Source organism: Piliocolobus tephrosceles, chromosome 16 (assembly GCF_002776525.5).
Source record: "Piliocolobus tephrosceles isolate RC106 chromosome 16, ASM277652v3, whole genome shotgun sequence".
NCBI lineage: Eukaryota > Metazoa > Chordata > Mammalia > Primates > Cercopithecidae > Piliocolobus > Piliocolobus tephrosceles.
The window spans coordinates 38,856,968-38,873,254 of record NC_045449.1 but is presented as its reverse complement, the minus strand read 5'-3'; the positions used below and the strand labels follow the sequence as shown (position 1 = coordinate 38,873,254).

General features: G+C 43.1%; 1 protein-coding gene and 1 long non-coding RNA gene across 8 annotated transcripts in view; one reads left to right on the top strand and one right to left on the bottom strand.

Moving 5' to 3' along the window:
* Nucleotides 1-16,287, top strand: part of HLF (HLF transcription factor, PAR bZIP family member) — a 60,787-nt gene that overhangs the window by 32,152 nt on the left and 12,348 nt on the right. The gene's annotated exons all lie outside the window — the stretch shown is intronic.
* Nucleotides 10,703-16,287, bottom strand: part of LOC111537601 — a 69,535-nt gene continuing 63,950 nt past the window's right edge. For 2 of the 6 annotated variants that reach the window (XR_002730054.1, XR_002730053.1), the window contains exons 6-9: nt 13,707-13,759; nt 13,402-13,451; nt 12,055-12,205; nt 10,707-10,972 (exon numbers count right to left, since the gene is read on the bottom strand). This is a non-coding gene — a long non-coding RNA (uncharacterized LOC111537601). Of the gene's footprint in view, nt 10,973-12,054; nt 12,206-13,401; nt 13,452-13,706; nt 13,760-16,287 lie in introns of all 6 variants that reach the window. The other 4 variants (XR_002730051.1, XR_002730052.1, XR_002730055.1 and 1 more) reach the window with 4 other exon arrangements.

Genomic DNA, 16,287 nt, shown 5'->3' with positions numbered 1-16,287 from the left:
TTTACAGAGCTCGACAGGTGAGGCTGATCTGTAACCGAGGTTGAGAACTTATATATGTTCTCATCTATGGTCTTAGATAGAGGGTGTAAAATTAGGAGACGCGGTTCCTCCTGATGATGCCTGGGTCATGTCCTTTTGGATCCAAACCGCAAGATCTCCTTTAATGTGGTTAATTGGGAGAAATTGAATGACCCACTTCCTCTGAAATTTCTGTTAAACTGGAGTTCTTTATTTAGACAAATGTAAACATTAATCCATCTTTATTAAGATAATGTATGATTAAAGCAACAAGAGCCAGAGAGGTACCACCGAGGTTCTGTTTGATACTTTTCTTGTTATTCTATAGTTGTGTGTTCATAAACCATGTTTTCTTTTAATAGGCTTTCAAGGAAGAATTATCTAATTGCTTTTGGTGTGGCCTCAGATTTCATTAGCAGTAGGTAGAGTTTGTAGATATTGAAAGTCTTTCTCTTATTTCAGTTTGAAATGTCCCCAGGTTATCACATAGCTTTGGAAACTGGAAGTGTCTCTTTTCCCTTGCTTAGGTAGCCTCAATAGATTGAAAGAAAATGGACATCTCTTCTTCATCTTATTAAAACATCTTCAGATGTTTTAAGAACATCTCTTAAAACCTGTTCTAAGAATTATCCATCTTAGGAAATTACTTTGGTTATTGCTCTTCTTTACTGCCTGCCTGAAAAAAATTTCCCATCCCTCATTTATTTGATCCTTTCCTTTGAGGCCATGACTTGTCACCCTCTGCTGTGTTCCTCTGTCCCCTGAGCAGCTCTAAGGGGTGAGAGGCCCTTACTCTCACCCCTTACACGCCTACCAACCTGAAGACCATGTGTCTTCATCTAACAGCATTTCTTTCTTCTTTCCTTCCTTCCTTCCTTCCTTCCTTCCTTCCTTCCGTCCTTCCTTCCTTCCTTCCTTCCTTCCTTCCTTCCTTTCTTTCGTTCGTTTTTTTGATATGGAATCTCACTCTGTCACCCAAGCTGGAGTGCAATGGTGCAATCTCAGCTCACTGCAACCTCCGCCTCCCGGGTTCAAGTGATTCTCCTGTCTCAGCCTCCCAAGTAGTTGAGATCACAGGTGCCCCCCACCATGCCCGGCTAATCTTTTGTTTTTAGGAGAGACGGGGTTTTGCCATGTTGGTTGGGCTGGTCTCAAACTCCTGACCTCAGGTGATCTGCCCACCTCGGCCTCCCAGAGTGCTGGGATTACAGGCATGACCCACCGTCCCTGGCCAGCATTTCTTTCTTTTCCTGTTTGAAGAAACTGAGTCCTGTCTACTCCCACCCAGCATTTGCCTGGCATATCTTCACAGTTGATCTCCTTATCAACCAACTGACTCCCATGATGAGGTCAGATTAGATCCCCTGTTAAGGGGGTTTATGTGGGGAACTACATACTTATTGGGATGGGAGTTTGTCAACATACTCGAATGACAAAGGACTTCAGAGATGTTGGAATATTCTTGGTCTACCCAAAGGTTGCAGATCACCGTGGAATTTCCTCCTTACATAGGTCTGGTGGGCTCGGGGTTTAGAAGCTGAAAGAAAACACGTGGAACTCAGAATCTGATCTTTTGATGATGACTTCATATCTATGGTCTGTTTACCCAAGAGGCACACAAATCTTACCTTATGCCTGTGAAATATAAAGGCAGATTTTTGTCCCATGAAGGTTTCTCCATAGACTACATTAAGCAGGAGACAGATGGGTTTAGCTTGGCTAATCTTAGTGCAAGCTGGAAAATTTCAGTTTTTCCGAAACAACATATTTCTAAGAAATTGTCTGGTCTAGAATATTATTCTAGTGTATGTTAGGAGCTGTATGACTATAAAGCAACGCTGAATTACTGCAGGCCTATAAATATGTGTGAAAATTTACCTACTTCTTCCTACCAACATGGAGGTGGAAAGAAGTAGGTTTAATAAACCCCATTTTTATTACGTGTGTAAATCAGTGGCTGTTCGGCCATTTTTCTCCTATGTGGGACTTGAATTTATAGGAGAAAACCTGAGTGTATGCCTTTTTCCAAGTCTTGGCTTGCATCTGAATGTAAAAATCAGATGCATGCTCAATGAATGTTAATTCAGAGTATAGATAGCGGTAAACTATATAGGCTGCTCTGTGGTCTTTTCTTTCCCTCTGTCTGCGTGACTGAAGATCAAACTGTCACCTCCTTCTAATCTAGTTCTTCCCACAATACCTCATCACAAAGGTATATATCAGTTGGTCAATAACAGGACTTGTGCAGTGAATACTTACATGAAGCAGACACTGAAGTGCCCAGCAAGAACTGCAAAGGCTGACGGTATTAGGAGATTGCTCACCGCACCCCAAATGAGATGCCAGAGGCATAAAGTCCATTTCATTTAGGTACCAGATGACTCTGTGGAATTAGCTGATTTGTCCCCGATAATCCATATTCTTTAGCATACACTTTCAGGCAACTCTTATTGCTTAGCAACACTTACTTAATAACCTCTCAGAATGATCATTAACTAATAGGAAGACAGCCTATGGTGCCAATTGTAGACTGTTGAGGCTATTTCGCCTGCTATCCTGCCAACTTCCGTAACCCATGCCCCCCAAAACATACATTCTCCAGACATGAAATCTAAAAATAATGAAAGTTGATGCAGGAACTTCAGACACTAGATGCAATAGACAGCAAAAGGAAGCACCTACGTTAGCCGTGGTTCTTAACATACCAAGGTGCTCTTACAAACACTTCTAACAAAATGTTCCCAAGGAGAATAGAAGGCAGACACCTAACATCCAAGATGCATGTCATCAACTCAGCATGCCTGCCACACATCTAGCGCACTGCAGCCTTGAACTCCTGGTCTCACGCGATCTTCCCACCTCAGCCTCCCAAGTAGCCAGGACTACAAGCATATGCCACCATGGCTCGCTTTTGAAAAGTATTTTTTGAGAAGTATTTTTGAGAGATGAGATTTTGCTGTGTTGCCCAGGCTGGTTTTGAACTCCTAGTCATATTGTTCCTCGTTTGGTTTTTTTTCTTCTTCTTCTTTGTTAAGAGACAGGGTCTTGTCCTGTTGCCTAGGCTGGAGTGCAGTGGCACCATCTAGCTCACTGCAGCCTCGAACTCCTGGGCTCAAGCGATCCTCCTGCCTCAGTTTCCCAAGTAGCTAGGACTACAGGCACATGCCACCACCAAGCCCAGCTAATTTTTGAAAAATATGTTTTAGAGATAAGATCTTGCTACATTGCCCAGGCTGGTCTTGAAGTCCAAGCTTCAGATTATCGTCCCTCCTCAGCCTCCCAAAGTGCTGGGACTACAGGTGTGAGTGCTTAGCCTTCCTCATTTGTTTAACCAATATAATAATGCAGCCACTTGATTAGGAGGCACAGTGATTGCTCTTGAGGGATCAACAGTGTAACTAGGGAAACATCTCTGGTCAGTCCCATTTCACTAGCCTGTTCAGGAACTGGTTTACCTCCTACCTGTGTGACTTTTCCTAAGTACCTTTTACAGAGTCCTCCTCTTCCAGCTGTACCTAAACTGTCAGTGTTCCCCAGGACTTTTTCTTTGGTTTTCTTGCTCTGTATTCTTGTCTGGGGAAATATCAAGATTATAACATCTGCATCTCCAATTTACATTGCCTTTCTATAGCCTACATTGGTATATGAAGCTGAGATCCACGTGCTCTAGGCTTCTTCATCTGGGCACCTGAAACTCAATGGATCCGCAATGAGACATTTTATTTTCCCTTAAATGTACTCACTCCACAATATTCCCTATTTCAGTGAATGTCAACACCTCCTTTCCAGGTGTCCAGGCCAGAAATCTAAAAGTGAATCTTGCTGTCTCCTTCTCTTTCCCCATGTTCAATTGGCCACAATTCATGTTGCTCCCATCTCATTAATAACTCTTGAATCCACCTAGTTCTCGGCTGTTGATGTAGGGGAGCCGTCACCATTCTGGGTTCCCCTGTAATCCAAGCTCTGCCAGGTTGCCACAACAATCTTTCTGGAATGAGTCATCCGGACAAGGGAGTCCTTTGCTCTAATTGCATCGATAGTTCCCTGTACCCTTGAAGACAGAACCTGAACATCTAAGACCCTTCTCTGTCTGTCTCAACCTTTACCACTCTTTTCACCCCCCGAGCTCCAGTTACACCGGCTACTCTCAGTTCCCCGACTGGCCCGTGAATTCTCTCATATCTTCGTGCCTTCACATATTTTGTTCCCTCTGCCTTGGTTACCCTTTATCCCATTTATTTGGCCAATTTCAAGACTTGGCCAGGATGGCAACTCCCTCTGAAGGACACTTCCTGTTGTCCCTGCACTCCCTCCAAAGATAGGGATTTCTGATCAACCTTTGAACTCCAACCTGTGACTCCCTGGGCAAAGCCCTTTTATAGCACATGTTATTGTGCAATCTAATAACCTTTTTACTTACCTATCTGCACCTCCAGACTGCATGCTTTTAAAGTTTGGGTTTTATTTATATATTCTCAAAGCCTGGCCCATAGTAGGTGCTCAATGAAAGTGTTTTCAGCAAATGAGTGTCTTAATCAACAAAGATATAGTTTATCATTTTCTGTGTAAGGCAGTGGCATGTCATTTGCCTGGAAAGATTTTCAATCTCGTTGATTAAAAATTATAGAGTCACTTGATCTGATAAAAGAAAATTCTCAGTGTAGACGTTGTGAAAGAAGTTAGGAGGAATTGTCACCAACACTAGTGTAGTCAGGAGTCGGAGGGCTTGAATTAGACCTTGATATGGATGTTAGGACAAGTAGAAGTGGAGAAGATATAAAGCAAGAGTGTCTAGAAACAAAGCAGACCAGTGGTTTGAGCAGAGAGCATGAGATAGGAACAATATGCCTGGCTGTGGAGGTCTCTCCCCAATAGACAAAGATTTCAGAGTAGGAGTCAACGGGAAGCCATTGGCTTCCTTTGATCATGGTGGAGATACTCCAGGAAGAGTAATCTGGTGGCTGTGTTGGCAGATGGGATTGCAGGTGGCAAAGACCAGTTAGGAAGATTTTGCAGTTGTCCAAGTCCCTCATGACTGCACCTGTCTTGTGACAGGGATCTGAAACACAAAGGAAAGCCTCCACTGCACTCCAAGAATAATTTATTGCTAGATCTGGAAGGAGCCTTTGCTATCATCCCAAACGTCTCATCCTATTATTTAACAGGTGGGCAAACTGAGGACTAATCTCAAGGTTGCCATAACTGATGGGGTCTTTGGATTCCAATCCTTGGCTCATTTTCCCAACCTGTCTGGGAAATGGGAGGTTAAAGTTTAAAGCCTGGAAGAACGGGGGAAATAGTTCACAGGCATGAGGTGACCTGCAGGAGAGGCTGATGGTCTATAGGAGATTGGTGGATGAGTTTGGCTTAAACATGTTGATTTAGAAATAACAGAGGGATTGGAGGCAATGACCAGCAGTCCACAGATCAGTTTAGGACTCTGTGAACTTTAGTAGAAGAGATTACAGAGAACACTGGCTAGGAGCCAAGGCAAGAAGGCTTTGGAAAGGCATGTTTACTTTTGAGTGCTTAACTTACAGACTCATGTGAGAAAGAATCTGTGGATCTCTTTGAGAAGTTGCAGAACCACAGACACACCTGAATCCTATTCATGTTCATCCAGAAATGCAAACTTTAAAACAACCTTGTTTTTCTTCCTTTGTTTTGTTTAGCTTGGTTTTAGGGGGTTGGAGGGGAGGGAAGGGTGTCACCCGGGAAGCATATGGGTCATTTATTTGCAGTTCACATGGTTTCTCAGTGAACATCAGCGAATATTGTCGCTGATTTCATCTCCTGCTTCACTCTCTCTTCTAAATCAAAACAAAAAATTTAATGTAGCCCAAAGGAGAATAGTCAGTTTAATAACTAGCCATGGCAGCTCTTTGAAAACTGCAGGTTTCAAATAACTAGGCCTGCACATTTTCACCAAGTCAGACAATTAAAGAGACTGCAGGGACCTAGGTGGCGCTGATTCAAGTGGTGCATATTGTCATTTAAAATGGAAAGTCTGTTTCTGAAAATAGACTCCAGGTATGGGAGAATTGTTTCTCTTCCCCCTCGGTAGCCCATCCTAGGGGGACCGAGATAAATTGCTTAGTGGCTCAATTTCTACATAGTTAAAATGGGCCCATTTGGCCCTACCTACTTCACAGAGTTGTTAGGAGGGCAGAATGAGGCTATAGATAGGCAGCACGTCATTGGGCTAGTTCTGCCAGATGCAGAATGTTGACAAAAGCAGAAGTCCCCTCCCCTCAGACTCCTCTGAGGAAAGCTGGCAGCCTTGACCACCATCGCCGCTCTGCACACCATAGCAGGGATATGAGAAGGGGCTGAGGTGAGCATTGGACTGGGGGCTCCTCCAGCTGTCTCTTGTTGCCTGTCCTCTAGTGTGTAGAGTTGCAATGTGGCTTGAAATGGTCATCACACCCACCATCACCATGGCAGCCCTGGGAGAAGGGACTGACTGCTACTCTCTCAAGAAGGGATAACTGTTGCACAAAACACTGCAGATTTTGAGCTAGCCAGCAGTTGACCAGCTGACCTAACCTCCCGTTTTCAAGATCTTAACCTACCATCCATTCCCTACAAGTACAGAGGAAATTAGAAAGCTACCCTTCTCCCACCATAGTTCCGTAACTTTGGGATGGCGTGAGAAGCACGGCATTGTTACCAGGTGATAGGGCTCATTGTCCAGTGCACTAGAAGCCAGTACTATGGCACTGGGTTTTTAAGAAAAGAAAAGCTTTTATTTCGTATCGACCAATAAGGAGACAGGATCCAACTCAAATCTGTCTCCCTGTGCTTGCTGGCTTTCAGGCAGCATTTGTATTAGAAAAGGTTTAGGGGATGGATTTCGGGATTAGCAGGTGATTGGTGGCAGGAAGAGTGAGGTCTGGAAAGTCCTTGGGCATGCACAGTTGTCTCTCTGTGCATCCTCATGGATGGTTTGTGCAAATTCAGCGAGGGGGGTGAATGTGAAACGTGTGGTGGAAATTCTGGCTATGACGTCAGTATGCTCGTTCTGCACAGGCTCCAGTTGGCCATATTGGTCCCAACCAATTTTAGCCAACTTTACCATCTTTCAAGTAGAGGGAGTTTTAGTGTTTCCACAAGCTTCTTTTTTTTTTTTTTTTTTTTTTCTTATCTGCCATCCGGTAAGCTCAAGAATTTCTATTTAATTCTTGAGTCACGGGTTTAAGTCTTTGGGGCATGGTTTCAATATGAATGTGGGAAGGGAGAGGCTGTTGTGACCATCAATATGAATGTGGGAAGGGGGAGGCTGTTGTGACCATCCCTACCCACTTCAGTGGGCCCAGACCTGAAATATACCTCATGCGGGTGTTTGTCTCTGGTACCGTGGGTTCATTTCTGGTCACCCTATGATGTTTCCTTGCCCTAAGGTGCTGGCACAGCTATCAGGTAGGAAGAGGCCAAGGTAGAAGGCACAGAGCCATTCCTGCCTCACCTGCCACATGGTGACCCCACATGTCTGGGGAGAGGCTCCCGGCCCAGGGAAGAGGAGGTGGAAGTCGCTCTGTCATACCATCACGGGGGGCCATGGCGAGAAGGCTTGTGGGCCACATGCCTTGGCCACTAGTTGTCATGTCTGTTGTACGCCACCTTAACTGACTTCTAACAGGCTGTGGTTATGAGTTCCACTGGTCTCACCTCTCAGTTGGTTCAAGGAGGCAGGTTTTGCTGACATCATAGGCAAGGAAGCGTGATGATAACACCACTGGAATGAGAGGCCTTGTTAATCCAGCCTAAGCTTCTGCCAAGTTAGAAACTGACGAGTCTAGTCAGGGCCACTTTGAGTACTGATGCGTGATCGCAGGGCAATGTGCTGTCCTGGGCACAGGATCACGCTGGGTGACATCTAACGGGCTTTGCTTGGGCTGCAGCTAGAGGGAAATGGGAGCTGGGGAGCGTGACAGGAGGGAAGTGTGGACTCTCCACCTACCAAGGGGCCTTCCCTCATACTGTCCATCCCATCCAGCGCCCTGAGGTGGGCGTCATTTCTCCCGTTTGATAGATGAGTGAACCAGACCGTGAGGCAGAGTAACTGGCCCCAGGCCCCTCACACAACTATGTAGTGTCAGAGTCATGATGAATCCTGTTTATCTACAACTTCTGATAACTGAGCTACCTCGTGCAGGACAGGCCCAAGGGAAGGGGCTCAGGCCAGAGTGGGAGCATTGAAACAGCGTACAAACTGTCTGTCGTTGTCCAAACCAAACATTAATTTGCATACTAATAGTTTAAGTGCATAGATATAATACAGACCTCCCCCAAGAAGTGACCTTTGAAGCCAACTTCTTCTTCATGTGATGGAATACATCAGACACCCTGTCTGCTGGGAATCCTTACCCTTCTCCTAGTGAGCCGTGGTCTCTGGCCTATCCAGAAGCTCCTTACAAATACAGTGCATGAGATGTGGCATTGACAGGAGCCCTGGCCTATGGGTCGGCAGTTGCTTTGTCAAATGCAATCTTGCCCTTGGCACAGCTCGCCATTCAGGAGGATGGAGGGAGTGGATGAGAGAGAGGGAGGTAAAGAAGAAGGGAGGGAAAGGAAGCAGGATGTCTGGCTGCCTGGAGCTTCCTTGGGCTCTTGTCCATGAGAGACAGCCATACCTGCCTCTTTGGGGTTTGCCAGCTCTTGTCCAGGAACCTATTGGGCTAGAGAGGAGGCAAACTGCAGAGTCTCCCCTTTTTTTCTCTTCTGAGAAGGAAGTGAAGTGGAGCAGAAAGAGCATGGGCTATGGTTTGAGCCCACTGGAGTCTGTACTCTACAGACCTCCCCCTGGCTTTCTAGCTGTGTGACTTTAAGCAGGTGGTTTCACCCCCTCTGCCTCTCCACTTTTTCCTCCTCAATATGTGGGACACAGTGCCCTCCTTGCAAAGGCTGATGGTTCTGTGGGGTGTTCTGCATGAGGCTCCAGCCCAGGTCCTGATGCAGGACTCTCATTCTGGAAGGCCAGGTGCCTGGCTCTCCTTGGGGTACGGTTAGGCTTCCTGGCTGCATTCCTGGGGCATTTGCATGAAAAAGAACATGGGTTTTAGAGTGAGAAGGATGGGGAAGTGAGTCTCTGTTTTTCCATTTGCATGGGCAAATTATTTAGCATATCTGAGCTTGTCTTAAACTTTCTGTTTTCTATTCCTTTATTTCCACATCTGGAAAATGAGTATCTGAACCATTCTACCTTCATATAGCTGTTGTGAGGACTAAATGAAATAATACCTCTGAAGAACCTTACTATCAGTATTACTGATATTACCAGAGAGGTGGCTCATGTTTGTAATCCCAGCACTTTGGGAGGCCAAGGTGGGAGCATTGTTTGAGCCCAAGAGTTCAAGGTTGCAGTGAACTATGATCACGCCACTACACTGCAGCCTGGGAGACAGAGCAAGACCCTGTTTTAAAAAAAAATTACTGATATTGATTATTCAGTAGGCCAGGGAAGCCTGTCTACCAGCCTGCAGGACGTCATTGCGTTCGCCTGCTCAGTAAATGTTAACAGACAGACTATCTTCCTAATGTTTACACATAATGGATTGAACTGGCTTTTTAGCATCGTGCTTTACCCATATCTCTGTTGACAGCCTGTTACTGTGTGGAGAGAATTGCTGAATAAGAGCCACTAAGATCAAAGGATCTTTACAGTGGGCCTTTCAGTATATTTGTTCTATAATCATGGACTGAAAACTTACTGAGCACTTGCTGTCTGAATGAGGCAAAAAGGAAGAGTGTGTGTTGTGTGTGTGTGTGTGTATGCATGATTTGTATGCGTATGTGTGTGTATGCATATTTGTTTTTGCCTTAAAATTAGTACATCAACCGTGTAATGTGCAGGTCATTTAAAAAACGTCAGAGCCATGACAGGTTCCCAGCTACTGGGATCCAGGACACTCTCTTTGTTCTTCTTCTTTATTTCTCCTCCTCCCTTTTGATGCCTTTCTTACCTTCCATATTACCTTTCTTTATTCTTTCTTTATTTCTTCTTTGAGTCATTCTTGTATTTCTTCCTTGGTTTCTTAATTTCTCTTTCTTTCTCTTCCTTTCCTCTCTGCTGCCCAGTACACTTCTGCGCTCAGGTCGTAGATGCGTTGAAGGGCATCTGCTGCTGTGGCCTTTTGGATGGGAACCCTCTAGGTCTCAGCTAGGTTGGTTTATCAACTATAATATATTCCTCGATTCGGTAAAACAGCCTGCAGCAGAGCAACATGCTTTTACCTCCTCTTTTTTTTTTTTTTTTCCTCATCACATTTCCTCCCTCTCTTTGGTTTCTTCTTCCTTTCTAGGGGGTTGAATGGTCTCTCAGTGGCATTTTTTTTTTTTTTTTTTTTCTGAGACGGAGTCTGGTTCTGTCACCCAGGATGGAGTGCAGTGGCACAATCTCGGCTCACTCTAGCCTCCGCCTCACAGGTTCAGGTGATTCTCCTGCCTCAGCCTCCCAAGTAGCTGGGATTACAAGCGTGTGCCACCATGCCCAGCTAATTATTTATTATTATTATTATTATTATTATTATCATTATTGTTATTATTATTTAGTAGAGACAGGGAGTCACCATGTTACCCAGGGTGGTCTCGAACTCCTGGCCTCAAGCAATCTGCCTGCCTTGGCCTCCCAAAGTGCTGGCATTACAAGCATAAGCCACCATGCCCAGCCTTCTCTCAGTAGCATTTAACACAGACTCCTGGAACACACATGTGCAAAGTGAAAAAAATAACATTTTTAATTTCTGATTTTGAAAGTGAAGATACTCATTATAGACAATTTGCAAAATATTGAAAATAAGAATTAAAATTAGCCCCTGTTGCTTCCAAAAGTCCCTGATAGTATCTGAGGGGGCATTATGTCCAGTTGCTCAGTAGTTTGTGCTGTCCCTTCCATGCAGGTTCCATCTAGAATCTGGGACAGCAGCAGGTAAGGCCAGGTCACTGTTCCATGGGGCTTGCATGGGAGTGGAGGGAAGAGATCAGCAACATCAAACAAATAGAAAAGATCGTTTGAGATGGAGATAAATATTGTAAAAAAAAAAAAAAAAAAATCAAATAGGGTGGTTTAATGGATATCGAGCAGGGGTAGAGGAAAGTCAGAGGGTTCAAGGAATTGGCATTTGTGCTAATGTCTAAATGATGCAAGAGGACTAGGCAGGCAGAGAGCAGAGGAAGAATGTTTTAGGTAGAGAGGAAACTAAATACAAAGGCCTGGGTAGAATCACATTCAGAGTACACAAGGAGCAGAAGGAAGGCCGGTGTGGCCAAGTGTATGAGTGAGGTAGAGCCGTGGATCTGATCATATGTGGCAATGGGAAGCCTTGGGAGGGTTTGATACGGGGATGTGACCTGCATGGGTCTGCATGTTTAGAGTTATTTTCTGGTGCTGTGTATCACAGTGGGGACATGGGAGACAGAAAAGAGAGAATGGTTAAAAGTTGCAGTAGTTCAGGGGACAGACAGTGCTGGCTTAGACAAGGGGAATAGTCTGTTTATTTGATTTACTTTCAAGTATCTGTGATCTATTTTCTGTGTTTTGTATATGTGTTTATATGCAGACCATTTATTGCACACTTTCCAGGTACTACAGATTGTGCTAAGCACTTTGTTTGTGTATATTATCTAATTCATTTTTCACATACCCCTGAGAATCAGGCATAGTAATCTCCTTTTGCACATGAAGAAATTGAAACTCAGATAGGTTAAAAAAAAGAAGGGGGAAAAAGTCAACAGTAGTCCCTTTCCCCAATACAGACCTTATTAGGATTTAGAGGGGCATTTTGGGGGGTCATTTATTTACAAAGGCTCAAGTTTATAACATATAGGTGACAGAATCAGCATTCAAACCCAGGTCTGACTCAGGTCTAACCACTGTCCTGTACAAATTGAAATCCTGCTATAATGTTAATGTGGGTGCAAACACTCTCTGCCTACACAATAACTCCGCTTGTAGGTGAGTCTCCATTGCCGTGAAAATGTTTACCAGACACTCACAAAAACTCACCATACACAAATAAAGGCTTATTGTTCACTCACCTGTAATTGCTGTGGGTTGGTCAGGTGGCTCTGCTGATCTTGGCTGGACTCACATATCTAGAGTTCAGGTGATTTAAGTTGACCTAGGCTGGCCTGTTCTTTCATTTTCCGGCAGGCTAGACTGGGCATGTTTATGGTGATGACAGAAGTGCTACAGAAAAGGGGCAGAAACATGCAAAGCCTCTTTAGGCCCAGCATCAGAACTAACACTGTCATTTCTGCCACATTCTGTCGGCCAGTGCAAGTCAGAGACCAGCCCAGATGTGAGGGGTAGGGAAATAGGCTCTGCCTGGAAGTGCAAGTCACATGGAATAGGACATGAATGGGTTGGGAATGAGCCTTTGGCCATTAGGACATTAGTGCTTTTGCAGAGAGGACTTGTTGGACAAATAACAGATTCTTGCTGTGGAAATGGAGACCAGCTACTGTGGCCTCAGAGTCCAGAAAGCCCGTATCCTTAGGCTGTATTTGTGAGGTTTTAATTTAATCTTTGTATATATTGTGAGCACTCTTCGTTAGCCTTATAGTGTTGCTATCGTCTCCTAAGTCAATTGGCTTCCTGTATCTAAAAGGATTTTCAGAGACAGGCATGGTTTGTAGCAAAGTCACCTGTAATCCCTGATGATGGTATCACCATCAGGGGATGGCAAGAGGGTAAAAGATGCTATTTCAAGTTATGACTACATGGGATCCAGGAATTCGACAAGTCAACAGACCCTAAACTGGTGATGAGGAGGAGGGCAGAGGTGAGCAGGAGGGAAAGATTTGGCACCAAACTTTGAATCACTAGGAGTTTCACCCATCTGCTCTAAAGGAAACACTTTGGCCAAAATAAAAATTGTCTTCTCTTTCCTCAGCCTTAATTGATACAGGATAATGTTATCAGCTGGCTAATGCTCATCAGTGATCAACACTAGACTATTGTGTTTTGACGTTACTGCTGCAGATCTCTTGCTTTATTTACTTAACTGCCTGAATGAGGAGCACATCAGAAAGATTGCAGGTATTGCAATTAGCCTTGAGGATTAAATAATAAGTAACACCAACACTATGATTTGTGACTTTGATGCAGTCATAAATTTTAAAAATAAACCATTGACTAGAGAAGAGATAAGGACATAGAGTGCTGCTGTTCCCTTCACTGACGACTGCTTGCTAATCAGCTAATTGAACACAAGCTGCTAAATTCTTGCTAAAATATGTAAGAATATGAAATATCCTATTTCCAGTTACTATTTGGAGGTTTAGCCATGCCCAGTCTGTGACAAAAGTAGAGGCCAACTTTGGGTTTGAAGGTCACTTCTATTCTCTTTCCAGATGTCTTTAAGCGCTTTGTTCCACCCTTACCTCCAGAAACTCTCCTTGTGGTTCTTCTGGAAGTGAGTTTCAACAAGATGCTTTTAGAAAGAAAAAGAAAAAAAAAAAACAATGTTCCTGTAACTACAGAGGCTTCGTAATGGGGTTGGTCTCGTCCACTATGGATCTTTTAAATAAAGCTTTGGAAATACCAAGCTCAGACTTAACAAATACAGGAGAAAAATGGCGTGATTATCTCAATAAATAAATACCAAAAGGCATTTAAGAGAACTTAATACATTATTTCTGGTTTTAAAAATTATTAACAAAGGTTGAAAGAGTTGGAACTGCCTTACCTTGTCAGGTTGTATCTACTAAGATACTAGAACAAGGCTTTATATTGAAGGACCTGAAGAATTAAAAGCATATATTCCTTAAAAGTCTGGGACAAGCAGTGATCATTCGTCTCAGCCTCTCTTCTCATTGTCTTGTATAACCCAGCTAATGCAGTGAAATTGAAAATTATTTAAAAGAATGTAGGAATTATAAACATAGAAAGGATACCACCTCTGTCTATAGAGGCAGAAGATGAGATTGTTCACCTAAAAACTAAGAGAAGTTAGAACTGTTGGAACTATTAGAACTGATAAGAAAGTAAAGTGGCTGGATATAAACCAATAGCTTTTAAAACTAGTAGCTTGCTGTATAGCAGCAGTAGCCACTTAGGAAATATAATAGGGTAATATACGCTAGTAACAACTCTTATAAGACATTTAAGGAATAAACTGAAATGTGAGAGGCTAAAATAAAGAAAACTATAACTGAACTGATGTATGTTTTTTAAAAAGCCCACAAAAAAATAAAAATGGAGCGCATACTGTGGTTGTATTCAATATTTTGAAGATAGTTGTCCTCAAATTAACCTATGAAATGCCAAATATTATTATATTTAAAATGGTAACTTCAAATATAACTTAACCAATGTATTCTGAAACTCACCTAGAAGAGTATATGTATAAAAATACCTTAGAAAATTTTCTAAAAAGAACAAATAACCAATAAACATGCGAGATGTTCAGTGTCACCAATAACCAGGGAAATAGAAATTAAAACAATAGTAAGACCAGCCTGGCCAACATGGTGAAACCCTCTCCTAAAAATAGCCTCTACTAAAAAATGCAAAACAATTTTAGTCTCTACTTAAAATACAAAAAAACTAGCTGAGCGTGGTGCTGGGCGCCTGTAGACCCAGCTACTCGGAAGGCTGACGTTTGAACCGAGGAGGCAGACGTTGCAGTGAGCCAAGGTTGCGCCACTACACTCCAGCCTGGGTGACAGAGCGAGAGACTGTCTCAACAAAACAATAGTAATAGTTGTGCATATCATATTGGCAACATTTAAAAAGTCATATTGTGGGACATGTGCACTCTTACAAATGGTGGTGCGAGTGTAAATATGACATTTTTTGGAGGACAGTTTGGCAGTAGGTTTTTAAAATGTATTTTTTCTTTTTAATTTTAGATTCAGTGGGTACATGTGCAGGTTTGTTACATGAATATAGTATGTGATGCTGAGATTTGGGCTTTGATTGAACCCTCCATGCAGATAGTGAACATAGTACCTAATAGATCATTTTCCAACCTTGCCCCACTCCCTCCACCTTTTTAGAGCCCTCAGTGTGTATTGTTCCCAGCGTTATGTCTGTGTGTACCCAATGTTTAGCTCCTACTTACAAGTGAAAACATGCAGTATTTGGTTTTCTGTGTTAATTCATTTAGGATGACGGCCTCCAGCTGCATCTGTGTTGCTGCAAGGGACATGATGTGATTCTTTTTAACGGATACATAGTATTCCATGGTGTAGATGTATCACATTTTCTTTATCCAACCCACTGTAGATGGCACCTAGGTTGATTCCATGTCTTTGCTATTGTGAATAGTGCTGCGATGAACATGTGAATGCTGGTGTCTTTTTGGTCGAAGGATTTATGTTCCTTTGGGTGTGAACCCAGTAATGAGATTGCTGGGCCAAGTGGTAATTCTATTTTTAGTTCTTTGAGAACTCTCCAAACTGCTTTCCACAGGGGCTGAACTAATTTATATTCCCACCAACAGTATAAGAATGTTCCCTTTTCTCTGCAACCTCACCAACATCTGTTATTTTTTGACTTTTTAATAGCCATCCTGGCAGTATGTTTAAAAATAAAAAATGCACATGCCTTTCGTGTGAGCAGTCTCACTTCTAGAAATCACTTCTACAAAAATATATACCTAAAAATCCATCAGTTGAGGAATTATACATTGTTATATATCCAAACTATGGGATACTCTTGACCATTTAAAAAGTAGTTTTATTTGTACTAACATTGGAAATTGCATATGGTATACTGATACATTTAAAAAGTAACTTATGTGGGTAGTATAATACCATTTGGGTTAAATCACTTATGTGTAAAAACCAACATGTAAGAGGTTCACATCAAGATGTTAAGAGTGATCACCTCTGGGAAGACAGTGAGTGGGACTGGGGGAAAGAGGAGAGTAGCAAGAACCAGGACTTTCCCTTTCTTGATGCATTTCTGTATTTGTTGACATTTCACAGTGAACATCTTTGATCATTTAAAAAATTAATCATGTATTCTTATATTGACCATTCTTTTTTTTTTTTTTTTTTTTTTGAGGCGGAGTCTTGCTCTGTCGCCCTGACTGGAGTGCAGTGGCCGGATCTCAGATCACTGCAATCTCCGCCTCCGGGGTTTACGCCATTCTCCTGCCTCAGCCTCCTGAGTAGCTGGGACTACAGGCGCCTGCCACCTCGCCCGGCTAGTTTTTGTATTTTTAGTAGAGACGGGGTTTCACCGTGTTAGCCAGGATGGTCTCGATGTCCTGACCTCGTGATCCGCCCGTCTCGGCCTCCCAGCACTTTGGGAGGCCGAGA